This window comes from Equus caballus, chromosome 10, assembly GCF_041296265.1.
Source record: "Equus caballus isolate H_3958 breed thoroughbred chromosome 10, TB-T2T, whole genome shotgun sequence".
NCBI lineage: Eukaryota > Metazoa > Chordata > Mammalia > Perissodactyla > Equidae > Equus > Equus caballus.
Genome location: NC_091693.1, coordinates 87,162,904 through 87,190,058, shown reverse-complemented (window position 1 = coordinate 87,190,058; position 27,155 = coordinate 87,162,904). Strand labels below are relative to the sequence as shown.

The window sequence follows — 27,155 nt, the reverse complement described above, 5'->3', positions numbered from 1 at the left end:
TTTACTTACATTTGGTTTTGTTGTTGTTGTTTAAGCAGAATTAAAATAACTTTTATGAAGTCAAATCTCTCAGTCTTTCCTTGATGTCTTTTGCCTTTGGTATCATGCTTAGAAAAATTTTTGTACCCTCAAAGATCTATAAATCGCAGCTTTTGAAAAATTTGTGTCTGTATGATTGTGGTGAATTTGTGTCGTGTCAACTCGGCTAACTTGCAAGTGTTTCTCACAGAATTCTGTTCCCCGCGTCATTCCATTTGTTTGGGCCAGAAGAGACCTTTGCATGAGATTTGGAAGGTGGAAGCGAAGCGAGGACATAAGCCTTTCGTGCTCAGAAGGTTGGTGCAGGGTCACCAGGGCACTGCGGCAGCTCACACGTGTTGTCGCATATCTGCTAGCTCACCTGGCCGATGCCTCCTGATCCGCCTTCATCTTCTCCAACTCCTGGGCCAGGTGCACGTTTAGATCCATCAGGAAGAGCCCCAGCTTCTCCTGCACGATACCTGCGCCATTGGATTTGGAGACCTGCGGTTGGGTTCAACTCGAAAAGTAATTACAGGAGATAAACATCTTTAAAATAATGTTTGTAATCTGTAACATGGGACTTCATTTCATTTATTAAGTCTTCTTGGACACATTATTGTTTTCTTAATATAGCTCCTTCATATTTAAAAAAATACTAATATAAGTAATCTATATTTTTGTTGTTACTGTCTAGAGAGATCTCTCTCTCTCTCTCTCACTTCCATAGGTACATAGATACGTAAGAGAACTAGTATTCCTTGTTTTGGTATATTTATCTCACAATCAGCTACTTTTCAGAAATCTATTAGTTTTAATAGTTTTTAAAACAATTCTTTGGAGTTTTCTGATAAAGATGTACAAATAATACCTTGCATTTTATTTTACAATATTTGCAAAGGTTTTCATTTTCCATACTTTTGTGATAATTTAAAATACACAAATGATGCTAATCTGCTTGAGTTTTTAGCAATGAATTTTTACTTAATTAGCTAGTATGGATAAGCCAGTAAGCATTGGACCTGCTTTCCAGTAAAGTTATATAATTGATATCAACCAGTATTTTTCTAGGAGGCCACACCAATTAGTACTTGTAATTAAAGCCAAATATAATTAGTTAGGTAATATTTGGATTTTTCTAATAATTTGCATTTAAACTACATGATGCAATCCGTGTCATGAAACAGGCATCACGGAAGAGCAGTAGAGGCGACATGTGCGTAAATGAGATCCCTAGCCGAGTTTCTCCCAGGTGAGTGGGGAGCCTGGGGTCCTGGTCCCTGAGATTTGATGCAGAAGAAGGTGAGGCTGGCTTAGCCGCCCTGAGGGTGAGAGACAGAAGGAAACTGATTTAGGGTTTCTGGAGATCCAGCCTCGTGTGTGTGTGTGTGTGTGGTATGAGTGTGTGTGCATGGTATGAGTGTGTGACTGTGGGTGTGATGTGAGTGTAGTGTGAGTGCTGACAGTGGACGGGGGCTAGTCTCAAGTTAATTGCAGAATAATAGATCATATTACTGGTTTCCCCCTCCCGTTCTTTCGCTCTTTCCATGTTACTTCGCAGTCAGTGAAGGAGCAGCCTGGGTGGTAATTAGGCTGTCTCTGCCACTGCAGGGCGACCCAGCTATCACATAACCCTTGTTTAGATCTCCCCAGTGTGGGATTTGATGCTAAGCCTTCTAATGGACAAATAATAAACTCTCTTGGGAAGAGATCTTTTTCCTACCACTACTACAGCTTGAGGAGTGGTTTTGATTCTGTCCTCCAAAAATGACTCTTAGATGACCTCTCCATCCAAAGCCACAGCTAACTGGGCTAGGCCTTTTTCAGAAAGAGAATGGAACTCTTTTGCTGAGGCCATTCCTCCACCCTAAATTCATTGACCTGTGCCACGTCTCAGTCTTTCCACACTCAGCCTCTCTCAGCCTCAGATGATCCGGAAGGGGACAGGATCTGATTTCTTTGCGTTACTGGCCAAATAACTTCCTAATGAATGTGTTCCAGTAGACTTGCTAGGTGATTAAATTCCCCTAAGTGTTTTGCCTCTACTCTATTGGTTTGGGAAAAAAATATGAGTAGAATTTTTTAAATAATACATTTAAAAGTAGATTGGAAAATTATGCAAAAAATTCTTTTGTGGGTTTATTTTTTATAAATTGTGAATAGCTGTGTCTGGCCCAAAGTACCATTGTGGACTTGGCAAAGATTTTTCGGAGTTACCCCGGAGTTTGGTGGCAGGAGTCAGTCCAAATAGTCACGTAGCACATAATTCAGTTCTTACAACATCAAGATTAGATTCATATTTCTTCACCTGCTCTCACCTCCAGGAGTTTTATAGGAACCCTTGGCTTCTTCTTATCATAAAAGAAAAGAATGAAAAAAATGACAAAGAAGATATTTCTAGCCCAGGGGAATGATTGACTGACGAACGCTGATGTTCAGAGATTAGGGGGAACTCAGTGTGAGACACATGAGGGCCCAAGGCTTTCTCAGTGCCCCAAATCTGACCGTGCAGATTGCTGCCCACATGTGGGGCCTGCTTTGGGTATAGAAACAAGAGATGGGCATTTTTCTCCATAATCGTAGCACAAAATTCTCATTGAGTTTTGACACATGGTAGAGCTCACTTTGTTGTTGTTGATGTTCTGATGGTGGGAGGCACATTTGACTGAGCTCGCGTGCTCTCAGTCCAGCTGAGCACGGGGCTCGGATCCCACATGCACGGCACCGAGTGCTGTTGTCGACACGAAGCTGGTGTGTACACCCACTTGCATGCCTGCTCACACTCACGTATCTTCAACAGCTTCAAGAAGCATCTGTCGAGAAAGATTTCAGGAAAAACCTGAACAGTGACCTTCAAGGAAGGGAGTCAGGGAGTCTCAACCTGAAAGTACAAAACATTGGATTTTTAGAAATTTGTTTTAAAAAGTTTTACAGATGCCCTTAAATTGCATTTCCAATGGTTTCACAAGGGAGAACTAGCTTCCTTTAGACAAAAGTCAATACTTTATTTTCTTGCAGAACAAGGATGTAAGTTAATTAGACCTATTGATTAGAACAGAGAAACTCCAGCATTCTTGCAAACGCCAGTGAGAAACGATCAGGGGTCCCTGTCTTATTTCTCGCCGTTTTTCTTCTCTGATCTATCACTTGGATATTTCATAATATCTGATACTTATATTTTAATGTGTTTTGATTAAGACATAACATACATATTCAGACAAATTAAACAAAATAGTCCAATAAAAGTGCTATAGAGGGTGCTGGCCCTGTGTCTGAGTAGTTAACTTCACAGGCTCTGCATCAGTGGCCCAGGGTTTCACTGGTTCAGATCCTGGGTGCGGATATGGCACCGCTCGTCAGGCCATGCTGAGGCAGCGTCCCACATGCCACAACTAGCAGGACCCACAACTAAAATATACAACTATGTACTGGGGGGATTTGGGGAGAAAAAGCAGAAAAAAAAGATTGGCAACAGTTATTAGCTCAGGTGCCAATCTTAAAAAAAAAAACCAAACAAACGAAAAAAAACACAAAAAAAGTGCTATCGATTGAATTTTGGGGCTAAAACTTGGTTTGCAGCACAATCGGTTTTCGCAGTCAGAAAATATTTTTTCCTTGAGAATAAATAGTCCCATAAGTAAATGAGTTATTTTTAACTTTGAATTGATGAATACTTTCACTAAAAATGGAATAATTCTTAATCTTCATGTGAAGTCATTTTTATTAAAGGTAGAAATACCTGCAGCAGTGTTTTATGGGGATGAAGCAGAATTTAACTTCAGTGACACTGAGGCAGAGGCATAAATATCAACACATGGTTACAATATCAGAAAACTTGTAGACTATTTTTAGTTCAGTTACAGTAGAGCACAAGAATGTCAATTCCCTTGGCAGGGAAGAATGCAAACGTTAATAATTACCTGACATCTTCAGGAAGCACAGGATCACAAGTGTTCTGGGAAAGGAGGAGCAGGGAGGGGGCTGAGAAGGAATAGAGCGCAACTAGAGGAGGGCCGGGTGCAGGACGCCTTCCCATCCTAAGATTCGTGAAGGACGGTTGGGAAGGATTTAAGCAGGGGAAGTGAAGTGCAAGAAAGGAGGAAAAAGGAGGCTGCAGAGATGTATATCCACTAAAAACACTCTTCAATCAAATTAGTGATGTTTGCAAAATGGTTTAAAAGCTAAAGTCAACTGTAAGCGAGTGAAAAATAATTCAAGCAACTGAGGAGCAGGACAGCAGATAGCTAGTTGACATGGAGCCTAAAGTATTACGTAAAAAGACAACACTGATGTGTTTGTTCCCATTGTTTTGCTTGCTTAGGGATAAGGATTACAAAAACTAGAAATGTAAAAATTAGTAAAATGAAAAAAGTATGTACTATTTATTAACCAAAAAGAAACTCTATCCTTGTTAGAGTTGAGATCTTTAAAATTTAAGAAAATAATCTAATATATTAAAGATCTCGATTAACAAGCATTAATAAAATTCAAATTATTCATGGTCTTACTACGTGTGTCCAGCCTAACGTATAGGAGAGGTATTGTTACCAGAGCCTACGGATGCCTAACAGAGTCAATTAGATAAGCACAATAAGTTTACTGATTACTTGAGAGAGATAAAATAGTAGCAAGCAAAAAACTGTAAGAGAAACACCCACAGGTTAAATTAACTGTAGAAAGAATATAGGCTCCTATAATAAAAATAATTCAAAGATTCTGTGAACCAAATGCATGTGTTTAGTATGGAGAGATGTTCAGTTTATTTCAAAGCTTCTCAGGCCCATATGACCAGCAAACATTAATATAGACTGACAAAAATTAATCAATAATTAGCAAGAGTCAAAACAGATGAGAAGCTACTGAAATAAGTAGTTTAGGAGAGCGTATAACAAAGAGAAAGAAAGTTATAGAGATAAAGAGATTACTGTATTATTGATCTTATTACATGTTTGGAGAGAAAATGACAATATTTCATTGAATTATGAAGTGAAGAAACAAATAGCACCAACTGAAAGCATTTAATTTAATAAAAATATATCTCAATTTAAGCAAAACTTCAAAATATGAAAATTAGAGGTGAATAATTGCTTTACAAAAAGTGAAAAATTTCATCATAGCACTTCTTAAAACAGCCAGATTTCTTCTAGAGTATCTAAGGCAGCATTTAATTTTAAAAAATTTGCATACTAAGTATTAATTAGTAAATAATTATTAAAATATAGCTAAAATTAAGAAAAAAAAGGTTGAAGTCAAACACTAAGGAAATCGATCATTTGCTAAGCACTGAGTAGTCAGAGACTAACACATATGTTATTTTATTTAATCCTCTTACAAGATCTGTAGCCTATGTATTATTGACACATTTTACAGATGAGAAATCGCAAGTCAGTGAGCTGAACTATCTCAACCTAAGTCCACCAAAGCTAGTAAGCGGCGGAGTTGTGATTCAAACACGAGTCTTGCTGGCTCTATTCGACTATCTTCATTAGACTAGAATCTATTGTCTACTACTACAATGGATAGGTTCACCAGAGAGTCAATGATATTTCTTATAAGGGAGTACACCTGCTATTCTCTATTTAATGCATATTCTTTGGAAGCTCCAAAATTTAGAGAAGATTTGAAATCAATTAAGACAAAAATTAACTGGCTTATGTAATAATGAGCGAGACAAGACGTTAACTAATACCCTAATATAAAGGATGTGCCCAGGTTGAAAAAAGCTTAAAACATAAGCACTATAATTTTGGTGGTTATTCACCTAAAGAAAAGAATCTTTTAATTAAAACACATATTTCATCATGACGTTTGGCCTATGACTAATTCAATTACTTTAGCTGCATATGTGATGCTTATTGGCTCAGTGTCAGTGGTAAGTTATAATGGCTGTCCAAATGAATGGATTTGCCATGCTGAAATCCACAGATGTCATTAATTTAAACAGATGAGAAACAAAGCATTTGTGACATAAGAAGTAATTGGAATAGATGGATTAGATGATAAATTTCCCCTCTCATGTAGAAGTTATTTCTGCCCATCATGTCAATTTATTCATTCAAGTCATGAGTGAGAGCCTGCATGCACGGGGCACCGTTCTAGCGCTGCGGAGATCACACAGTCCAAAGTCCTTGTCCTAATGGAACTTACACTCTATGGGAAGGCAAACAATGAAAAGTGAATAGAGAAATACAATATTTGATGTGAGGTAAAGTGCTCTGAAGACCATGGAGAAAGGAGGATGGTGACTGATGAGCGATTATTTTAGAGAGCACGGCCGGAGAAGATCTCTCTGAGTGAAAATTGAGGAGATATTTAACAAGGGACAAACTCTATTAGAATGTACATTGTTATACCAACATTTGGGTTATCTTGCAAGTATAAGACCCTATGATTCAGTAATATTTGAGTATCAGATTAAAGATATGAGAGATACCTATAATGTGATTGATATTCTTAGCCCCAGCAAGAGGAATTTTTAAAAATTGTGGTAAAAAATACCTAACATACAATTTACCATCTTAACCATTTTTAAATGTGCATTTCAGTAGTAAGTACATTCACATTCTTGTGCAACAGATCTCCAGAACTTTTTCATTTTCCAAAACTGAAACTCTGTATCCATTAAACACTAGTTCCCCCTTCCCCATCCCTCTAGCCCTTGGCAACCACCTTAGTACTGTCTGTTTCTGATTTTAACTACTTTAAATACTTCATATGGGTAGAATCATACACTATTTGTCCTTCTGTGACTAGCTTATTTCACTTAGTATAATGTCCTTGAGACTCATTCATCTTGTAGCATGTGACAGAATTTCTTTTTTAAGGCTGCATAGCATTCCGTTGTATGTATACACCACATTTTCTTTATCCACTCATCTGTTGATTGACATTCGGGTTGCTTCCACATCTTGGCTATCATGGACAATGCTGCAATAAACATAGGTGTGCAAATCTCTCTTTGAGATACTGCTTTGAATTCTTTTGGATATATACCCAGAGGTAAGGTTTCTGTATCATATGATGATTCTATCTTTAACTTTTTGAAGAACTTCCATACTGTTTTCCATAAAGGCTTCATCATTTTACATTCCCACCATGTTGCACAAGGGTTCCAATTTCTCCAAATCCTTGCCAATACTTTTGTTGTTATTATTTTTAATAGTAGCTATCCTAATGGGTGCGAGGTGACATCTCACTGTGGTTTTGATTTGCATTTCCTCTAACGATTAGTGATGATGAGCATTTTTTCATAAGCTTGTTGACCATTTGTATATTATCTTTGGAGAAATGTCTATTCCAGTCTTTTGCTCATTTTCTAATCAGGTTATCTGATTTTTTTGTTGTTGAGTTGTAGGAGTTCTTTATATATTTTGGATATTAATCTCATCAGATATACGATTTGCAAATATTTTCTCCTATTTCATAAGTTGCCTTTTTACTGTGTTAATTGTTGTCCTTCGATGCACCAAAGCTTATAAATTCGATGTCCATTTGTCTATTTTTGCTTTTGTTGGCTGTGCTTTTGGTCTCATATCCAAGAAATCACTCCCAAATCCAATTTCATGAAGCTTATCCCCTATGTTTTCTTCTGGGAATTTTATAGCTTTGAATCCTATGTCTGGGTCTTTAACTCATTTTGAGTTAATTATTGTGTAAGATGTAAGATAAGAATTCAACTTCATTCTTTTGCATGTAGATATCCAGTTTTCCCAGCACTATTTCTTTAAGAGACTGTCCTTTCCCCATTGTGGATGCTTGGCACCCTTATCGAAGGTCATTTGACCATGTACGTGAGAGTTATTTTTGGACTCTATTCTGTCCCATTAGTCTATATGTCTGTATTTATGCCAGTACCACACTTCTGGTCACTGTAGCTTTGCAATATGTTTGGAACTCAGGAAGTTCAAATTTTGTTCTTATTTTTCAAAATTGTTTTGGCTATTTGGTATCTCTTGAGATTCCATACCGATTTTAGGATGGATGTTTCTATTTCTGCAAAAAAAGCCATTGGGTTTTTCGTTGGCATTGCATTGGCTCTGTAGATAACTTTGAGTAGTATTGGCATCTTAACAGTCTTAAGTCTCCCAACCCATGAACATAGGATGTCTTTCCATTTACTTGTCTTTTAAAATTTCTTTCACCAATCTCTTGTAGTTCTGTGTACAACTCTTCCACCTCATTGGTTAAATTTATTCCTAGGTATTTTATCCCTTTTGAAGCTATTGCAAATGTAATTGTTTTCTTAACTTCTTTTTTGAATCGTTCATTGTTAGTGTATAGAAACATAACTGATTTTTGTGTCTTGATTTTGTATCCTGCAACTTTGCTGAATTTATTTATTACTTCTAAAAGTATTTTATGGAATCTTCATGATTTTATACAAATAAGATCATGTCCTCTGCAAACAGGTAATTTTACTTCTTCCTTTCTAATTTAGATGATGCTTATTTCTCTTTTTGCTTAATTGTTCTGGCCAGGACTTCCAATCCTACATTGAATAGAAGAGGTGAGAGTAGGCATTCCTGTTTTGTTCCTGATCTTAGAAGAAATGCTTTCAGTCTTTCACCATTGAGTATGATGTTAGCTGTGGGCTTTTAATACATGGCCTTTATTATGATGAGGTACATTTTTTCTATTCCTAGTGTGTTGTGTGTGTGTGTGTGTGTCTTTTTTTTTTTTTCATGAAAGGGTGTTGAATATTATAAAATGTCTTGTCTGTACCAATTGAGATAATTATGTGGTTTTTGTCCTTCATTCTGTTAATGTGGAGTATTAACTCAGGTGATTTTCACATATTGAAGCATTCTTTCACTACAGAAATAAATCCCACTTGTCAAGGTGTATGTAATCCTTTAACTGTACTATTGAAATCTGTTTGCTGGTATTTGCTGAGGAGTTTTGCACCAATATTCATTGGAGATATTGGCCTATAGTTTTCTTTTCTTGTAGTATCTTTGTCTGGCTTTGGTATCAGGGTAATGCTATTCTCACAGAATGAGTTTGGAAGTGTTCCCTCCTATCAATTTTTTTGGAAGAGTTTGGGGAGGATAGGTGTTAATTCTTTTTTAACTGTTCAGTAGAATTCTCCAGTGGAGCCATATAGTTCCAGGCTTTTTTCTTGGGAAATTTGGGATTATTGATTCAGTCTCCTTACTAGGTATTGGTCTGTTAAAGTTCTGTTAAATGATCTTTAGGAGATATAATTTACATGCAATAGAACGTACCCAAAGTTCAATGAATTTCCTGACGCTAATGTTCTAACAATTCACTATGGTATTTTTGAAACCTCTTCTCTATATTAAGAATGTCTTATTACATAGAACTCACTAAGAGTCAATAAGCAGAATAAACATAACCTAATGATGGAAACCACAGAATAAAGCCTTGAATTTAGGCCCATGATATAGAGAATTTACCTTAGAAATTGCAAACAAAATTATAATACTTTCCAACTTTTGTAAAGAACTGAGAACTGAAAGAATACTGATAGGGTCTTAATTCAATTAAATAAATTTAAATTTGACAATCATTTGTCAAGTATTTATTACGTCTGAAGCATAATGTTAGGTGTTGGCAGGATCCAAGTGCAAGAGACTGTCCTTATTTTAAGAAGCTTAAATGGAGAGTGGGAGACAAGCACGTAGACAGTCAACTATAGTGTAAGAGAGAATATTCACTAGAGAAGAAAGTGTGGGCAGTGATGTGGGATAGGACTACTGACCATGTGAGTGTGTGCAAGTGTGTGTGTGTGTCAGTGCAAGGTGGTGAAGATTAATCTCCCCATAATATCTCTCTTAAGGGCACTCTAACTGACGGACTGTTAAAAATGTTTGATTCTTTCTTATTCGTTCTTATTGGTAGCAACCCTGCTGCCTGGTTACAAAAGTAAGGCCCACAGGACATGATCTTGGAATCGTACAGAAGAAGAGTTGCAGTAGCAGCCAAGTGCAGTGCCCAGCACTAGGACTCTTGGCTTGATGCTGCTGAATTCTCCTACTTGAAAGGCCTTTCTTTTTCAAAGCTGAACATTTAAGACACGTTAATACTGAATCCTCATTGAAGAGCAGAGAATCAGGGGGGGAGGAGGAGGAGGAAAAGAACGCGGGAAAACAATCGACAAAAGGAGGGATTTATTTATTTGCTAATTGCAGCCATAGGTGGGATCATTGTAAATGCTGGACCTGAGAGGGTGCACACGCTCTAGTTTGCTCTAGTTTTGTGCATGTGATTGCCAGGCAGCACAGATAGAGCTGCAGTCTCTGACCAGAATGGATGATTCACAGAGAAGCGGTAAAAACAGTTAATTTCCTTTCTAGAAAGAAGGAATGTGCTACACTGCAACCCAGGGCAGCTATTATTTGTGTGACTGTTACTAAATTGAAAGGAATTTTATACTCTCCATTTTATTTGTCCTCTCAGTAATATGCAATGCAGTTGAACACTTTCTCATTCTCACAAACTCTCTTCCTTTAGCTTCCACGATGACACACTCTCTCTGGACGTTTCTTCTCAGTCTCCTTTGCCAGCTCATCTCCCTCTTGCCATGTCTGAAATGTTGCTTCGTATTAGGTATCTAGTGTTAGCTCTTTTTTTTTTTTCATGCCATGTATTCTCCCTGGTAGGTCTCATCTATTTCCATAGCTTCAACTCTCTCTTTCTTTCTCTGTCTCTAATCCATCCATCCATCCATCCATCCACCCACCCATCTATTCATCCACCCATCTATCCAGTCTCTAATCCACATACTGAACTACGTATTTGACATCTTCACTTGGATGTTCACAGATGCCTCAACTGAAAATGCCTAAAAGTGATCTCGTTATCTCTACTTCCCTCTTCGAAGTCCGCCTCTTTTGTTTCCTCATTCAATAAACGATACATTGTTCGTCAATCCAAAGCATTCTCAGTAGTATTCTTCACACACCCCTCTTCCAAACTCCCAACACTTGATCCACATCAAATCCTGGTGCCTCTATGTCGTTGGTACCTCTCAAACCTGCCCGCCTCCCTGCATCCCCACTGCTTCTACTCCAGAAAAAGCCACCAGCCTCTCTCCCATGGCTTATTCCAAGAGCCTTCTGAGCCCCTGGCCTCAAGCCTTGCCCCCACCCCCTTCCATCTATCCTCCACACTGTGATCGTTCTAAAATGCAATTCTGATTCTGCCTCTTCTGCTCCCCACTGTTCTCAAGACAAAAACTAGGCTCCATAACATGGTGCACAAGACCCTTCACTAACGGAACCCTGCTCACCTCTCCGCCCTTGTTTCTCACCCTGTTATCCTCACATCTGCTCTTTATGCTCCAGACTTCTACACTCACCCCTGTATTTGTAAAATGCAGTTCCTTAAGCATCATTTCGGTGATGTGTTCCTTGAATACCCGTCCCTCCAGTTCAGGTTGAGTGCTCCTCCTTTGTGCTTCCATGGTACAGAGCAGCTCCCTCTCCCTGGTGTCTTAGTGTGTTGAGATTGTGCTTGCTTGTCTGCGTCTCACACTGAAATCTAAGCTGCAAGCAGAGGGCAGCCACCCTGTTTTATCAACCATTTTTCCCTAGTACCTATCATATACCTATCATATACATGTCATATATTATACAAAATGTAAATTTATTGATCCAATGAATACATTGCAGTGTGTTCTAGAAACATTAAAGAAGACGCTCTGTCCAAAAAGCCAATGGCTATCAGGCACCCCCATACTCTCTTGCCTAATTCTTTCCTAAATCTCCCACCAGTTCTTCTTCTATTTGCAGAACTGATCCCAGGCCAGAGCAGAGCTTCTCTTGGTTTGCTAAGAGATGGAAATCTAGTTCTCTTAATACTTTCAGGTACTGCTGGAGTACTCAGACCTCGTGAAGACTCCATCTCTTCCTCCACTGCTTTATCATGTTTTTACTTCTCATTTATTCTTTCTTCAACTTATTCGTGAAAGAGTAGAAGATGGAGCGGGGATTTCTGCTTCTCATACTTTGTTTCCAGAATAATTTTACTCGCCTTCCCTTTTTCCAAAGCATTTTCATAAAGGTGACTGATTACTATACCTGAGTAATTTTATAATTCAGAATTACTATTTGACTACTAAGCCAGGAGGCTGGGACTTTTTGCTTTTTTTTTTTTTTTAATTTGTGAGGTTAGTAGAGCTTTTAGCCACTTTCCCTGTCTATTACATCTGTGTGCCACTTTATAATAATAAACTGCCTTGGCCTGTGCGAGGGTCCTAGACTCATGTTTAGATTTTTAAGGTAATAAGTTCAAGGAAAACTTAGCTGAGGTCTTTATACTCAAACCACTCTGCCTCAGTGTTTATACTTTATACTAAACATGTCTATAATATTATATATTTTATACTTTTACATTTTTACAAGGTTTTGATGACAAGGAATGCCACATCTGTATATCTGAAAGTGGCACTTACTTCCTTGCATGTAGGATAAGTAGACTTTTTATGACATCGTCATGTATTTAATTAGTTTTGGCACGTCAGAATTCATCCTCCTTAATTGAACATGTAAATATTTGGAGACTGTGGGTTGAATAGTGACTCTAATTCTAATATTTTTGTGATAAAAACCTTTCCAACAGGAATAAAGGGATGTCACATTCAGTTTATAAGCCAGGTAAATATTAACTTCTAGAGGTCTGTAATGTCTCAAAGCATTATAGTTGTATTAGAAACAGCAACGTTGCATACTGCATCTTTATTTTAAATTTATAGTTCTGCACATTGGCATTGGCTTTCTTCCTCTTTACCTCATTCTTATGTAACTTAAGTAGAGATTACGTTAATATTTCTTGTTTTTGTGAACAAAATATCTCAGCTCATCTACAAGGATATGGTTCCTTTGTTTGTGTGTACAATCTAGAATAAAGTGGAGCGAATCCCACCTGGGCTTATTTTCGCAAATGAGTCCCTATTACGGTAACCACCAGCTAATATTGAGAGTTTGCCAGGGCGCTGGCTCCGAGCTTCGCAGGACCAGACCCTTGAGTTCTTATGTGCCACCCTCCTTGTCATCCGCCATGCCATCAGTCCCTGGTGCTATATACAACTGCCTTGCCCGGGTGACCACTGCTGCTACCAACACTCAAGCACGGGGCAGGGGGTGGGGGAGCGGGGGCTGGGGAAGGATAGCTTTTCCTTATAGTATTCCACAGTTCGTTATCTCAGATTTCCACTTTGGTATGCCCGAGTGAGCTCCTACTGGACCCAATATTCTCACAGAAAATTTTTTTTCTGCTTTTATCTCCCCAAACCCCCCCTGTACAGAGTTGTATATCTTAGTTGCATGTCCTTCTAGTTGTGGGATGTGAGAAAACAATTTTAAACTCTGAACACACCACATTCAACAACAAGAACAGCCACCTGAAGGCTCTGATGAGTGAGCAAAGCAGGCAGATTCCAGAGGGGTTTAGACACTAGGAAGAAGGGAACAGCATGGGGTGAGTTGCCCACTTTCTATGGCGCCAACCTAAATGCAGACCAAAGTTAGTGCTGTACTGGGTGGCTAAACCTCTGATAGAAACGTCTAACTGAAAAGCTTCTGCATAGCGAAGAAACAACAGAGTGAAAAGGCAACCTATGGAGGGGAGAAAATGTTTGCAAACCATATATATGATAAGGTGTGAGTTCCTAAAATATACAAGGAACTCCTACAATTCAACAGTAAAAAAACCAATAACTTAATTAAAATATGGATGAAGAATTGGAATAGACATTTCTCCAAAGACAAATGGCCAACAGGTATAGGAAAAGATGTTCAACATCACTAATCATTAGGGAAATGCAAACCAAAACTGCAATGAAATATCACCTCATGCCTGTTAGGATGGCTGTTATCAAGAAACAAAGGAGAAGTGTTGGTGGGCATGTGAAGAAATTGGAACCCTTGTACACTGTTAGTGGGAATGCAAAGTAGTGCAACTGCTATGAAAAACAGGATAGTAGTCTTTTTAAAAAATAAAAATAGACCTACCTTATGCTCTAGCAATCCCACTTCTGGGTAATTATTCAAAAGAAATGAAATCAGGATCTTGAAGGGGTGCTATTACTCCCATTTTCATTGCAGAACTATTCACAATAGCCAAATGTGGAAACAATCTAACATCCATTGACAGATGAATGGATAAAGAAAATGTGGTTTCCACGTACAATGGAATATTACTCAGCCTTAAAAAAGAAGGAAATCCTGCAATATGTGACAACATGGAAGAACCTTGAGAACATTATGCTAAAAGAAATGTCAGTAACAAAAGGACAAATACTGCACCATTCCACTTATACAAGATATCTAAAATAGTCAGACTTCTAGAAGCAGGGAGTAGAATGGTGGTGAGGGGGGAAGTAGCAAGGTGCTCGTCAGTAAGTAGGAAGTTTCAGTTATGCAAGATGAGTGAGTTCTAGAGATCTGCTGTGCACCGTTGGGCTTATAACAGTATTCTAGTGAACACTTAAAAATTTGTCAAGAAGTAGGTCTCGTGTTAAGTGTTCTTACCCCTCCTCCCAACAAAACTCCAGTAGAAAACCCAGAGTATTTCTGCCTTAAGAATCAGAAGCCAAAGTTCAGAATAACCACAGCTACTGGAAAGTGAATGAGTGAGGAGGCAGTCCTGGAAGGGAGAAAGCCAGAGAAAATGTCTATTGTGTGTATAAATTCTTCCCAGATCTGTGAGAGACCCTGAACCACACACACATCAGACAGACTCAAAGCTACTCAACTAAGGATAAAATAACTAAACTGGGTTTTGTGCTATCATTTGCAGTTTGGGTTCAACCAAGTTAATTGCTTGCCAAAACAAACAAATGAGCAAGAAAACAAACAAACAAACATCCTCTTTAGATGATTATAACAGAATCTAGAGTCTCCACAATATAACACTAACAATGCCTAGGATAAAATCTAAAATTATTCGACATACAAAACACTAGGAAAATGTGAGTCATCTCAAGAGAAAAGATAATCAGTAGAGATCAACCCTGAGGTGACATAGATGTTGAAATTTGTTGGCAAAGATGTTAAAACAGCTATTTTAACCATATTCAGGGGCCTAAAGAAAAAAATGTTCACAATTAGTGAAAAGATAGGAATTTTCAGTGGATAATCAGAAAATATTAAAAAGAATCGCATGAAAACTGTAGAATTGCAGATGCAATATCTGAAAGAAAAAGAGTCAGCAAGTGAGCTTATCAGCAGAACAGAGATGACAGAGGGAAACCCAGTAAATCGGAAGGTAGGTCAATAGAAATTATTCAATGTGAAGAACAGAGAGCGAAAAATAGAATGAATGGAGTCCCAGGAACTTGTGCAACAATATCAAAATGTCTAGTGTGTGTATAATTGGATTTACAGAATAATAGAGAGCAAGAATGGGGGGAAAATTATGATGGCTGAAAAATTTCCAAAATTTACACATTTAAGAAACTCAGCATGATGCACAAGTGATAAATAAGAAGTTAACCATTCCTGGGCACATCACACACTGCTGGAAACTAAAGATAATTAGAAAACATTGAAATATCCAGGGAAAAATGACATGCCAAATACAGGAGAACAGTGATTCAGATAACTGCTCATGTCTTACCAGAAACTGTGGAGGATGATTCAGAAGAGGGGAGAAACATCTTTAAATTGCTGACAGAAAAACAGAAAACCTCAGAATGCGATATCCAGTGAAAATATTCTCCATGAGTGAGAGAAAAAGAAAGATGTTTCTAGATGGAAAAATAAACTAAGGTTAACTTTTTTCCCTCAGCAGACTTGCACCACATGAAATACTTGTTCTTACATAGGACAAGTAAGATGATGCTGTGACCTCTATTGGTACTTTACCAAAGTTAGTTATAGCGGAAGAAAAATAAAGCAGGAAATAATTTACACTATTTCACAGTTCCAGACTTGTTCTAGTTCCAGACTAAATAGGGCCTGTGGACCAAGTCTGGCAAGCCGCTTGTTTTTGTGAATAAAGTTTTATTGTAACATAGCCATGCCCACTTGTTTATGTGTTGTCTATAGCTGCTCTCACACTACAATGGCAGAGTTGATTAGTTACAATAGAGACCATATTGCCAGAAAAACTTAAAACATTTACTATTTAGCTCTTTGCAGAAAAAATTTGCTAACCCCTATTCTAGAGTCCTTGACCAAGCTGACTTCTCCGTCCATCTGTCTTTGCACCTGTGTGAGCCACTGGGTATCCCCATAACTCTGAGCCCAAAGCAGAGAGGAGAGCTAGTTTACTCTCACTCCAGACTAAGATCCACCTGCCACGTCTTATTGCGTGATCTTGTGTTGAACTGTTCTTAGGATGATGTAAACAAAAATATCCTTTCCCTTGTGGGGAAGTTCAGCCCTCACCCTTGGAACACGCATGATTTGTCGACCTGATGGAATAGTCACACAATGATTTCACAATAGAGCACTCTCTGAGTCTGGTTTATTTGGGCTTGAATAACAGTGCATTGGTTTATCAACGTGCAGCCAAGATAAGGTTGCTCCAACTTCAGCCTAGTCCCTTTCAGCCTCTCCTCATCAAAGACTCACAAGTTCCTAGGAGTCGAAGCTCCCTCAGGATTAACCCGTTATACGTACAAAATACACACATATATGCTCCAAAGGCATATCTGTTTCTCTTCACTTTACAGAAACATACTCATGTAAATAAACTTGTTCACGTATGAAGTCTTAAACAGCTATTTAACTTTACCTGCAATGGAAGCCATTAGGTGGCTCTCAAGTGGCTCAGTTACATAGCTGAGTCCTTGGCAAGGCTGTTGGGCCTCTCAGGGCAAACAAGTTATTTTCCTCTGCCCAGTTAGGGCTGTCTGTGTTGCCCTGATTATATTTGTTATTATACAATATCGAACATTTCTTTGAGGAAGGTCTGGTGCCATTTTCACTGCCCAGCCACCCATGCTGCCACAAGCATGGATTGTGGGTCTTTATTCTGTATGTGTCCTCTTTGTCACACACCTGGTATGGCTACGTGGGTCTTGTTACAGCTGCATGGTATAGCTCAGCTCCCAAATAACTGTGTGTATCTTTAAGGAGGAGGAAATATTAGTTCAGGCATTCCTGGAATTCCTTTACCAGGAGAGAGACTCCTCATCTTCCTAAATCTACTCCATCTTGGCAGAACCACCTTCACCCATTCATCTCTGAATCCTTGGAAAACAGCAAAAGTACATTCATTAGGAACACTTAATTAATTTTTTTCTTTTGGTTCCCGAAGAGTAGATAATTGCATTAAACATCTTTGTCAGTTCATGGAACTCTCTCATCCCCAGTCCATGTGCGTTTCTATGTTATTTAATTTTATTTTTCCTTTTTCCACAGACCAGCATTTTGTGTATGAAGTATATCTTTGAGTATATGTGTGTCTTCTTATAAAATATATATTGGTTTTGCATGTGTATTTTATTTTATAATGGTGTTGTGCTATAGAGAGTTTTTTTCAGAACAGTCAACACAATGTTTTTAAAGATGTATCCATATATCATGTATTCATTTAGTGATGTTATTTTTATTTATTTATTCATTTTTTTGTAAGGAAGATTATCACTAAGCTAACGTTTGTGCCAATTTTTCTCTATTTTATGTGGGATTCCACCGCAGCATGTCTTGATGAGCGGTGCTAGGTCCACGCCTGGGATCCAGACCTGTGAATCCTGGGCCACTGAAGTGGAGTGCATGAACTTAACCACTATGCCACCAGGCCGGCCCCTAATGATGTTATTTTTAAATGCTGCAGAACAACACACAGTGTGTATGCATCTACCATATTCACTTCCGATTTCCTGGTTATGAATACTTAGGATGCCCCTGCATAGCATCATGATGAATGTTCCTGTTCAGGTTTTTCAGGTGTGTGCCCCGTAGTGGAATTCTTGGCTCATCACATCAACAGCAATTGCTCTACAAAGGTAGGCTTTCCCCAGCAGTGCATGGAATTTCCTTTTCCAATTTTCTAAATTTTACGATCTGTTGGCATAAAGTGATATCTCATTATTATTTCGATTTATTTTTCTGTGATATCTAGGGAGGCTAAGAATCTCTACATACTGAATGCTTGTATTTTCCCTTCTGTGAATTGCCAATTTATATCATTTGTTTATTTTTCTTTGCATTTCTTGCTTTTTTCTTTTCCTTTATAGGAGTTCCTTGTATATTCTGGATACTAACCCATTATCAGTTTTAGATATTTGCAAATATTTTCTACTAATATGTCATTCACAGATTAAAACTTTGCGTGTGCTATGTTTTATTGAATTAAAAACTTAATTATAATAAATTTGATAAATATCTTTTTTTTCAACTTAGAGTCTATGTTTTTGGGATCTTATTTAAGAAATTATTCTACATACCAAAGTTACAAAGATATTATCCATTTTTTAAGCTTTGTAATTTTGTCTTTCATCTTTAGGTATTCAACCTCTCTTGTATTCGTTTACAAAATGCTGTAAGATTGAAATCCAGTTTTTCTTTTCCTCCAAAAAGCAAGCCAATTTCCCAGACCCTCAACTACACAATCCACTTTTCCTCACTGATTTGTGGTCTAGTCTTTTACACGTGTGGAGAGTGTCCATAAATATGTGAATCTGTTCAGTTGGTGAGCATTCTGTTCTGTTCCACGGATCTATTTATCAATCTCTGTACAGATATCTTATTGTTTTTATTATTATGGCTTCTAGTGCATCTTAACATCTCATAGGCTGAGTCTCCCTTATTTTCTGTTCTTGCTCAAATTCACTCAGTCCTTTTGTCCTTGTTTTAAATTATTATTTTTGGGAAGATTAGCCTTTAGCTAACATCTGCCACCAATCCTCCTCTTTTTCGCTGAGGACTGGCCCTGCTGAGACTGGCCCTGAGCTAAAATCCGTGCCTGTGTTCCTCTACTTTATATGTGGGATGCCTACCACAGCGTGGCTTGACAAGCAGTATGTAGGTTTGTACCTGGGATCTGAACTGGCAAACCCCAGGCCACCGAAGCAGTAATGTGCGAACTTAACTGCTGAGCCACTGGGCTGGCCCTCACTCAGTTATTTGAATAGTTATTCTTCCATAATTATTAGTATAGATATGCCAGACTCTTTGAAGTATTTATTGCAAACTCTTCATTATCTTTACTGGTTTAAGTCATGCCATCCTTGAACATAGTGTCTTTTCTTAATTTATCGTGGTCTTCTTCTATGTCCTGAAATTGAACCTAAAAATTCTCCGTGAAATTCTTGTGCATTCTTTTTAGATTCCTTCCTAAATCCCTTTTGTTTGGTTGGTTTTGTTACTGTAATGAAGAGTGACTGTACTAGCTTGCACTGTGTCAACTTGGTCAAATTGGAACCATGTTTCTGAGAATTCCTTATCCTGTATGTTTCCAGGCTGGCTAGCGTCGGTCACAAGAGGAGTTTGTGTGAGATTGAGAAGGTGGAAGTAAGGGGCAGCCATTATTCTGTGAAGGTTATTGTGGTGAGATGCACTGACAGACCAACACTGGTGTCGCTAGGTTCCAGCTCATTTTCAGTCTTGTCGGCTTCAAGCTCAGTTCTTCCCAACTGCCAATACTGTCCACTAACGCATTCCCATCACCAGATATCTGGCAGCAGATCCACAGAAGTGGTAGCAGCACAAGCTACTCGTACACTTTAGGGGCCTTCCCTTCACAGTCTCATTTAGATGGTGGAACATGTTAGGCTTTTCAGATTAATTGGTTGATGACTCTTCTGGTCTTCCAGACCCTTCCCCCCCTGGGACCTTGCTTCCCCATATCTTCCCCCAGTGGTGTCAGGTCTAATTCCTATAATAAATCCTTATCCCATAACTCATTATGGTTCTGCTTTCCGGATTGAACCCCGACTCATATAGTACTTTATTTTCCTATGTATTTTTCTGGTTGTTTACTATTATTGATTTCTATTTCTACTTTTTTATTTCATTATAGTTAGAGAACTTTGTTTGATCTTGAATCTTTGGAAGTTATTGAGGTTATTTTGTGGCTCAGAACATAGCATTTTAAATATATATTTCAGGAAATCCCAGAAAAGAATATATACTCTATGCTTTCTATTAGTTTGAGTTTACTAAGTGTGGTGTTCACATTTATATATTTTATTATTTTTTGTTTGCTTTATACATCAAGAGAAATATGTGTTAATACATCTAATTAAATTGTTGTTCTGTCTCTCTCTCTGGAGTTAACTCAGTTGTTCTTTCATATATTTTGAGTCTGCATTGTTAGGTGCATATTTATTCAGGATAATTAAAATTTTTTGATCAATTACTTACTTTACTCATAAGTAATATCCTTCTCAGTTCTTTATGATGTTTTCCATCCTAAATTTTACCCAGATTTTCATTTGGTTCATATTTTCATGATGTAGCTTTTCCTGTTCCTTTTTTGTTTTTACACTATTCTGTGTCCTTCAGTTTTCAGTGTATCTTTTGTTGAAAACATATCTCTAGATCTTTTAAAATTCAGTTTTGAATGTCTCTCTGTTTGGATAAAGCCATTCATACATTCTGTAAATATTGTCACATGCTTGCTATGTGTCAGACATTGATCACAAATAAGAATCCCTGACCCCTGGGTCTTGTGTGCTGGTTGGGGAAGACAGACACAAAGTGTGTAAGTAGAGTGTGTAGTGTCTTAGAGAAGGTTCGTAGAGAAAAATAAGTCAGGAAAGTGAAAGAGCTTTCTGTTCCCTTAGAGAAGATTGATTTGAGGAGGGAAGTTAATAAATAACATACTGTACCCTTTTGTGTTTGGCTTCTTTTGTGCAGCATTGTGTTTTGAGATTTATCCATGATGTGTGTAGGAGCAGTTTTGTTTCCTTTTATTGTTTTCAATTATAACAATGTATCATGCTTTGTTTTTCCATTCACATATTGATGGACATTTGAGTTGTTTCCAGTTTTTGACATTTATGAGTAAAGGTGCTGTAAACATTTGTCTACATGTCTTTGTGTGTACGTATATTTTCGTTTCTCTTGGGTAATACTTAGGAGTGAAATAACAGAATCATATGATCATAGACGGCATCTCTCATAAGGTGACATTTGAACAAAGACCTGAAAGAGGTGATGAAGTAAGTCGTGTGGCCACCAGAGCATTTGAGGCAGATGAAATAGCTATTGGCAAAATCTAGAGGTGGACTGGAGGAACCTTCTGATTTTAAGACTTAATACAAAGATGTAGTAATCAATAGGGTCTTGTAGTGACAACAGGACGTTTAAAAGAGAGACATATAAATTAATGGAGCAGAATAGAGTCCAAAGTAGAATGAATATATATAAATATTCATACGGTTTATATATATATTGTTTTATGTATGGTTTTCAACAAAGGATATAAGACAATTTAATGTGAAAAGGAATATCTTTCCAATAAATGGTGTTGGAACCACTAGATATTCCTAAGGAAAAAAATAAACCTAGATTCTTACCTGACACTATATACAAAAATTAACTCAAAATGAATCATACACCTATATTTAAAAGTCAAAACTATAAAAATGCTAGAAGAAAACGTAAGTGGAAAATCTTTGTGACCTTGAGGTAGGCAAAAGAAAATCCTGGACACAAATGGCTTCACTCACTAATTTCTTTTTTTTTTTTTTTGAAGATTGGCACCTGGGCTAACAACTGTTGCCAATCCGTTTTTTTTTTTTCATCTCCCCAAACCCCCGCCTGTACATAGTTGTATATCTTAGTTGCACATCCTTCTAGTTGTGGGATGTGGGACGCCGCCTCAACGTGGCCTGACAAGCAGTGCCATGTCCGCACCCAGGATCCAAACCCTGGGCCACCGCAGCAGAGCGCACGAACTTAACCACTCGGCCACGGAGCCGGCCCCTCACTAATTTCTTAGATAGGATAACAACAATTCTCACTGTCTCTTTTTGAATTACCAAAGAGAGGTTAATAATGATCTATCTTACAGGATAGTTTTAAGGGAAACAATGAATGAAAAGAACCAGCCCAATACCTGCTACAAAGTAAATGTTCTGCAAATATTAATCCCTTTTGCTCTCTTCAAGTGATGAGAAGTTCAGCATCTTTGTGGAGTTCTAATCAGGGTGAATGACGTAACTGAACAGTGCTTTAAACAAAAACCCTTGCAGCAGCCACAGGGAGGCTGCAATGATCTACACACGAGCTGATGAGATCCTGGACTACAGAGATGACAATGGGAATGAAAGGAAAGGAAAGTTCAAGAGACATTTTAGAGAAGTTGGTGAAATATTGGATGTAGGGGACAAAGGAGAGGCAAGACCCAAGGATAACTTAGCAAATGTGCTCCTGCCAGGATTAAATTCGAAAGCGCTCTTTAGACCTTTAGGATCTAGGAGGTAGATGAGCATTAGTGAAGACCATTGTCATGTCTGACTCTGAGCTAATCTGAGAAATCTCTGCTGGGGCTCTGGACTGTCATCCTCTAAGATGCTCCATTCTTCTCTTGATGACGTCAATGTATATTTGGTAGTCTTGGACAGTATTTTCCAAGTTGTAGTTCATGAAACCAAATTGTTGGTATGAAAATAGCATTTAAAAAATATAATAGAATAGGATAGAAAAATAGAGAAAATATGTGTATGTCACATGTAGTAATGGTAGGAATTATTTTTCGTATGTGTGTGTGCGTGTCTGTGTGTGTGGTGGTGGTAATGGTGGATTGCCATACAAAATGTCTTTCTTGTGGGTCAATATCAAAAATGTTTAAGAAGCTTGATGTAAAAGGCACCTACCTATCCATGCCCTTTGTACACCAGGGAGGTCAGACTCCAGGGTAATGTGGAGTCCCAAGATCCTTCCATTCTTCACTGCCAGAGATTGACCTCAGGCGAGAAGAAAAGTAATACTTATATTAATTCTCTATTAATTGACTTTTATAAGGCAAACCCACTAAGACTGCATGTTTATGAGGTATGTCCTTAGATAACCTATCAGTCACTTCATAAATAACAATTTGTTTAATACCTACTGCGGATAATTTCGTTAGTACATCTATGATGATGTCCCAAGGCTTTTCATGTGCATCTGTAATCACTATAATTTCCAAATTAACTACTTCTATCAGCATCCACACTTTAGACATGATTTAATAATGAGTATATGTCTATAATGAACTATACGTATAACAAACGTTGGTAAAGATCCAAGTAGCCAAACCACACGAATTTTGATAAGGCTTTTAATTCATCCAAACAGTAGAAAGTTTTTTAGGTCATTAGGAATAAATCTCAAAAATAGGCATTTTGAAGTATAAAATATTTATAAAATATGCAAAACTTCATAGGACCTAATATCTTTTTGTAAATCTTTATGGAAAGATGGAAAGTTACGTGAAGTCAAAAATTTAAGACACTAATTTCTATCACGTAAGGAGAAACTAATGATACCATAAAGAGATTTTTTTCATAAGTTGAGGCAAAATAATATAATAAAATTAAAATTGAAATAAATATCTGAGAGAATGCTATTTGAATAAGAATTGGGCACTCTGAGGATTCCTACAAACAAAATTATTGATGAAATGTGAAATTCAGTTTTTAAAGCAGCAAGATAAATCTTAATGAGATAAAATCAGATCTCAATTTTAAAACTGGTCACTACTTAATCAAAGAAACTATAAACAATTTTGACAGTAAAACAATGCTAGGTGATCACTTGATAAATTTTTATTTATTTTACATTAAAAATCCTAAATCGGATGCAGGGGATAATTTGTTACTTTATGAACTTTTTCCTATATCTAGGGAGAGTTTTCCCGAGGAAGACACTGGGTGGATTCTTGGTTACAGGTGTTGTGAGATTGTTCACATTTCATGGGATTTAGAGTTACCAGTCTCTAACTTTTCAGTTTTGAACAGATTTCAAAACAAATCAAGAGACACGTTGGGACATTGGGTATTTGGGGCTCGTGTCGGGTAAATGAGTATTCTAGGAGATTCTGACATTGTGCCAAATGTCTTTAAGTCTCAGCTATAGAGTCATTTATTTTTTTTTTACGAAACTTAGAGATTTGCCAAGAGGGACTTTTTTTATGTTGTTACCCATGACTACATTCAAAGGACTTGACCACAGCGAGGTTGATCGAGGGCAGTCAAGTCTTTTGCACTGCATAAATTACATCACTAGGTGTCTGAATATGGATTGACTTGTTCTCAAGACCTAAAAACTAAACACAGCTGAGCGCTAAATCCCGTGACAAATGAAAGCTCTGTGCAAAGATCACAGACGGCAAATCGCAAATGGAATTTCTAAAGACCACGCTATCCTCTAATATACACCTGACAAATGGGCAGCTGAAACCTGCAATTTGGGAAAAAAAAGAATTTGATGTTGCTGCTTCAGGGTAGCAAGAATCAGAGAAAAAATGTAGCATATGCATTAGAAGCAGAAGAGATGGGTGCATTCAATTTAGTTTTTAATGTAGAGAAATTTGGAGGGAGAGGGACAAATGATAAAACTTGATTAAAGTTAATGCATTAAGCTATTCCTCCTGAGCTTCCTGTTGAAAAAAACTTTTGTATTATATGAGGTAGCATATTTAATGCTGCCTTTAAGGTGAGACCAAACAGCTATGGATTAAATATGGAAAAGTCCAAGTGTAGCACTCCTTTGGTATTTTCCCCCTAAAAAATATTCCTGCAGTTGTATTTTTAATATAAATTATCATTATTATAAATAATAACATATTTTCTTACAAATAGTATATTAAGTAAGATTTATATTTTTGAGTAGTAATTTAAATTAGCTATGCTGATCAAATTTTAAAAAGTTATCGTTATGACTAATTTTTAAAAAACTGATATCAAATCAGTTGTCCAGCTGAACTGGTATTATACTAAGCGATCCATTGGTCCATAGTTCATTTGACTCTATTTCTTTCTCAGATTTTTTATTGTTTAGGCACAGCTGCTATTGCTGATGGAGAAAACATATAATTAATTTAGAATCATAATATAAAGTGATTGAGTTGACATTAAAGGCCAAATATGTAGCCAGAATTTGAATTATATTTCATATTATCAAACAGGATTTCATCTATATATGTGCAAGTTAGTGCTCTTGTATGACTTCTCATTTTCCACTTTACACTGATGGATTCATTCAATAGATGCTTATTGCTTATTGCCGTGTGTCAGGCTTTGTGTCACCTACCACAGATACCACAAAGGACAAGACACAAGAGGCTCCTGCCCTCTTCCTTCTTTCGTCTATTTTTGCTATTGTCGTGTCTCCCCTTCCAGAGGATAAGCTCCACAAGAGGCCCTATGCATCTTTTTTTAAAAAAAATCTTACTATCGTGCTGAGTACAGAACCTGCAATAGCAGATGCTCAATGAATATGTAAGTAAAAAAAAAAATCACAGTTAGAAGTAGCTTGGAAGTCCCATAGCCTAAGGGCTCACTTCTACAGATGACAAAGCAGTCAGTCAACCTTCTCAAGATCCAATGTTAGTGACACGGGCAGGACGAGACGCCAGGTCTCAGCTTCAGATTCAGGGCTTCCTACACTGTCGTGCTCTCCCACTTCTAGGAAGATGATTATCAGAGACATTTTGGAGAAGAAAATGAAACCAGCCTTTACATCAGAAATAATATTATAAATATATTAAAATATGTACATTTCATATAATTAATTAGAAAAGAATATAGTGAGCAGACTATAGTGGTGGTGAGTTAAAGGGAGTAAGATGATGTTGAAGATAATGAGTCTGATTATGTGTAAAATATCTTCAAAGATGACAGCAGTTACTATAAATCTGATAGAGAAGCAATGAAAAAACTAGTACAGAAATTTGAGAAAATCGTAAAGAAATAAGAGATGGGTAATGTATGGATTATATGCCCCAGACATAAATGGAATAGCTGAAAAGGGAGAGGGGGGAGGGATTCTATTTTCAAATAGAATTTTATATTTGCATTATAGGATTTGAGTAGAAGCTTGAGGATGTTGTAAATTTTTGTTTTAAACAGATATTTATGGTATATTTGTCTATAGAATTTTGATTATATGATAAATGTAAATGAGTTTTATTACTAAGAGTAATATTTCTTCAAAAGGTGCATATTAATTTTATAAGGGAATAGATTGAATTAGGCTAGGATATAACTATAATATTTAAAATGAAAGAAGACAAGAGAGATAGTTATTCTAAACTTATAAATTTGGGAGGACAATATGACAACAAATTGAACTTCTGATCTTCACAACGCTTTTCTTAATTTTATGGTTTTCATCCTCCTATCAGCTCAATGAATCCTTTGGACTGAATTGTGTACCTCCAAAATTCACATGGAAGCTCTAACTCCTAATGGGACTGTACTTGGAGACAAGGCTTTTAGGATATAATTAAGGATAAATTTGGTCTTAAGGATGGGGTCCTAACCCAGTAGGACTGATTGCCTTATAAGAAGAGAAGGAGTGTTCTGTCTCTCTTTCTCTCTCTCCCTTCGTGCACAGACAGAGGTCCTGTGAGCACACAGCAGGATGGCAGCAGACATGAGGCAAAAGAAGGGACCTCAGAATGAATCCTACCTTGCTGGCATCTTGATCTTGGACTTCAAGACTCCAGAACTATGAGAAATAAATATCTGTTGTTCAAACCTCTCAGTCTGTGGTATTTTGTTATGGGAGCCCGAGTAGCCTAAGACAATGACTTCTTAAGTGAGCATTTTGCTAATATCTGTGTTTAATATATGGGATAAATGATGCAGAGGCTTATACCTGTGACTTATGCCAGGATGGTTGCAAGTTTGGAGCATAAACCAGGTTGCCTTACTGTAAGTCCACTATTCATGTTTTTGGTCCATCCCTAATTAAAAAGCATTTTGGAGTAATTTCATTCAAATACTTTATTCAATATTTTGTCATTATTTTGTCATGGATTGATCAGTAATACAGACACCACTTTAAATACGGCCAGCAGTAATCAACCTAACACAGAGAGGGAGTGCCATAGTAGCTGTCAGAAATCACAAGAAACCACAGCCAAGATTTCAGCTGCCCACACGTCAGGGAGCAGTTTGAAGACTGTGTAAAACCACACAGAACTCGCGTTTGCCATCTGCAGAAGCCGCTCGCCAGAGGAGCAATAGCGGCTTCACCTCCCTTCAGTCTTTCACACTCCATGCAAGTGCC

At 37.5% G+C, this 27,155-nt stretch overlaps 1 long non-coding RNA gene across 1 annotated transcript; it reads left to right on the top strand.

The window, feature by feature from the left end:
* The first annotated feature begins 19 nt into the window (after positions 1 to 19).
* On the top strand, positions 20 to 26,624 carry LOC138915862 (uncharacterized). Its single transcript, XR_011422246.1, has 3 exons — positions 20 to 546; positions 1,206 to 1,270; positions 26,478 to 26,624. It is a non-coding gene; the product is annotated as an uncharacterized lncRNA (long non-coding RNA).
* Positions 26,625 to 27,155: the final 531 nt, after the last annotated feature.